Source organism: Poecilia reticulata, unplaced genomic scaffold (assembly GCF_000633615.1).
Source record: "Poecilia reticulata strain Guanapo unplaced genomic scaffold, Guppy_female_1.0+MT scaffold_1093, whole genome shotgun sequence".
NCBI classification, from domain to species: Eukaryota; Metazoa; Chordata; class Actinopteri; order Cyprinodontiformes; family Poeciliidae; genus Poecilia; species Poecilia reticulata.
Window position 1 is genome coordinate 600 of NW_007615832.1, and position 3,824 is coordinate 4,423.

General features: G+C 39.4%; 1 long non-coding RNA gene across 1 annotated transcript; it reads left to right on the forward strand.

Annotated features, from left to right (window-relative positions):
* The first annotated feature begins 462 nt into the window (after nt 1-462).
* Nucleotides 463-3,668, forward strand: LOC103461338 (uncharacterized). Its single transcript, XR_533098.2, has 2 exons — nt 463-2,211; nt 3,250-3,668. It is a non-coding gene; the product is annotated as an uncharacterized LOC103461338 (long non-coding RNA).
* The last annotated feature ends 156 nt before the right edge of the window (nt 3,669-3,824 follow it).

The window sequence follows — 3,824 nt, forward strand, 5'->3', positions numbered from 1 at the left end:
CCAAAATTTTAATGGCACAAACGAGCACTAGCCACTCAGGCTATTTGCTGGAATTTTTTACGTGGGGTAGGTGTCAGCTTCACTCAGGTCTTACAGATGTAAACAAACTTGCTGCACAAACAAACATAACTGACCTAACAAATGACACAGAGGACAAATTACAAATATTAGCTGATCAGACCAATTAAGACACAATAGGGGTAACTAAAATACAATACCAAATAACACAAAAAGAAATAACAGTAAGGCTAAGTTTGGCTAAACTAAAGACTCAAAAATGAAAATCAAAACTATTAAACCTTGAATACTAATATTTACTAAAATACAAAACTTACCTAAATAAAGAAACTACAAATTACCCCTGCCAGCAGGAACTAGTGGTGCAGTTCAATCAATGTTTATTCAGTGGGACTTTTATACTTAAAAAAAAAAGCTAATAAATATATCCKATGCAGCCTTACAGTCACAGTGAACTGTGACTATTTCTCCATATGGTTCGTGTCTGACCACGAACAGACACGAACACTGGGTTTCTGTGAATAGGTCAACTATTCGGTGTGAATATTGCGTCCTACAAGGACTCAACATTAACGTACAACTCCAGCATGAATTTGGGTTTACAGAAGATAAATAAATTATTTACCAGGAGATCCAAACTCATAGAAATAACACAGATTAGTCCGTTGTCAGTGGGTAAATCCTCGAGATTATAAGACTTTTTTACAGATAATACGGATCTGGCATCAATCAGAACTGATGCCAGATCATCTTATTTTAGCAATATTATTCACCAAAGCAGAAATAGCCCAAAAGTGTTATTTAATATTATCAGCAGTATTGTTTCTCTTCCAGCACATCAATTTTATTGACCTCAAATGATGACTGMAATATGTTCCTCAGCTTCTTTAGAAACAAGGTGATGGACCTGAAAACCAACATAGCTTTGAGCTCATCTACTTTTAATAAAGTAGATGTCATAAAAATATGACATTATTTGTAATATTTTTTATATAYAAGTTTGAGGACAGACGGTGCGGACAACAATGCTAGAGTTTACAGTGACCACTTTCTAACAGGAAACAATCGGACCATTTAAATTGTATTTTTAGATATTTTATTGGACAGTTACTTAGACAGGCAAGCATTCATATGTAAGGTAAGATATATTATTTTTATTCCGTTGTGTGGTTGTCCTCGGAGTGCTAATGTTGCCAGCAGCTAGCTCAGTGCCAAGTCACGGACAGAAAATATGTTTATTCAGTGAGACTTTCATGCTAAAAAATAAAAAATAAAGCTAACTAAAGTAAATATAACCTATCCAGCCATATAGTCACCATGAGCTGTTATATCCCCCCACATGCTTCGTGTCTGGCCACGAACGGTCTTTAGTTGAAATTTATTTAAACTACTAGCACGTTAAGGAGTGACGTGGGTGCTACATCGTCTGGTTTTCAGTCACGTGACCCGGATGACCCGCGAAATTCAGACGGAGGGCCAGAAGGGGATTTCCACAGTTAAAAAAAGTAAAATAGATTAMGAGTATGCTAATGCCCTAAATAGGTTGGAACAGTGAAAGCATCTCGAAAAAATACGCGTATATTCAACACATAATCCGTATTATCTCGGTAAAAAAAGACTTCTCTTATAATATTGAGGATTTAACCGCATCGATGCGATCCACATAACTAACTGGAGCTGCAGACCTCATGTACAACAAGCAAGAAGAAAGCTTTCATCAGCCTGGAGAATACAATCATTTAGTTTGAAGTTGGGTCAAGCAATTAGCATTTGAAGAAGCATTAAATTGCCGTGGACTTGTTTGTAGCACACTTAACCCTTGTGCGTGTGAGGACTGAGGCAAATAATACAAGTTTTACGTRTGGTTCGTCAGTTGGACCCCATTTCTAGACATAGGGGTTAAAATTATGCTATTTTAAGCAATCAGTCTGATAACAATACTACCGCTAACTACGATCTAACCCATGTTATTTCTATGAGCTTTGATCTCATTAATTTAGCTTCTGTAAACCCAAATTGATGCTGGAGTTGTACGTTAATGTTGAGTCGTTSTAGGAAGCTGGATTCAGGTCCAATGTAGGTCAACGATTGCTCCGATCTACAGAAACCCCATGTCCATGTCTGGACATGCATAGTGTCCAGACACGAAGCGTATGGGGGAATAGTCACAGCTCATGGTGACTGTATGACTCGGTATGTTATATTTAATTTATTTAGCTTTTATTTTTTTATTCTTTAGCATGAAAACCCCACTGAATAAACGTTATATTTTCTACCTGCTAACAACGGTTAGCACTCTGAGGACAACCATGCCAGGACATAAAAATATATCTTACCTTACATATGAATGCGTGTCTTTCTAAGTAACTGTCCCATAAAACATCTGAAGATACAATTTAAACGATGCGAKTGTTGCCCGTTAGAAAGTGGGCGCTGCAAACTAGTACTGTTAGGTTCTGTACCTCCTGTTTTAGCCATTGTACGTGCGAGGACTGAAGCAAACGTAGAGGTCTATGGAAAATGATACAGATTTGACGTGTGTGGGGTCGGTTGGATCCCATTTCGACATACAAGGCAGATTGTTGATCCCCTTATCCCCTTTTTTTTGGTACATTTTTTAAAATGAACTCCCTTGTGACCAACTACCTTCGAAACACGAAATTAACGTTTATCTTTCTCTCTATTAGAACGGTTGGAACAACCGTACAAGACTCAGACTTGAGGCATTTTGATGCTGGATCAACAGAAATAAATGGGCTGTATTTACGTCTGACCCTCGATGTGCATTGGTGACATCGATACTACGTCTTCTGAAACCCAGAATTGACGGAGCAGTCAGTTATAATTGTAGTTTACTAAGATGTATTTGTAAACAAACAGAGCTGAAACTCAAAGATTTAACTGACAGCATCCGATTGTGGTTGTGGTAACAAATCTAACTACAAATATTGTTCTTTGAACTCTTACAAAGCAAACTTGCCCAGCTCCTTAAAATCTTAAATTTAAATGTTAAACAATTTCCATCCATGTGTGGTAATGTGGCCTCGGTTTTCATTTCCATCCATGTGTGGTAATGTGGCCTCAGAACTCCAAAAAAAGGAAAACCATCTGTGTTTCTTATATTGTCTTTTGATTGCTTGTTATATTTTGAAGTTATGTACTTTCTTGGGTTTAGTTGAGTTAAACCTTTGAGTTACTGTTTTGCATGTTTTCTGATTGGTTATTTTTGAGGTCACGTGCCCGGATACCTGGAGAGGCCCACTACACTGGGGCAGGTGCTATGAATCTGCTTAAGTAGCATGGAGACTGGGAAGGACAGAAGAAGGCAATACGCAGCTAGAAAAGGAGCAGACGGACTTGGGGTGATCACGTTGTTGGAGCTGAAGGACGGTGTATGCGGACCGGTGGACTAGACGGGGGGACTGGTCGCCGTAGAGGAGCGGGCGGCTGGATCATTGACGAGGTTCGCCAGGAACTGGAGGATTTAACCGGATCGTGCCAAGAAGGGGTTGAGAGTGGTGGAGGACCGCGCCCTTTCTTCCTTGCCCAGCTAAGACAATTACAGATGTGCTTATTGACTTATTGTCAAGGACTGCCTGCACCTCCTTGTCTTTAGATTATTTGTCTTCTAAATAAATTATTGTAACTTTTATGGGTTCGTTGTGAAACTGTCCACAATCCCTGCAGTTATTTATTTGGTACACCACTCGGGTGCCACACATCCATCCATTTTCTTTACACCCTTGTCCCTAGTGGGGTCGAGAGGGTTGCCGGTGCCTATCTCCAGCTAACGTTCCGGGCGAGAG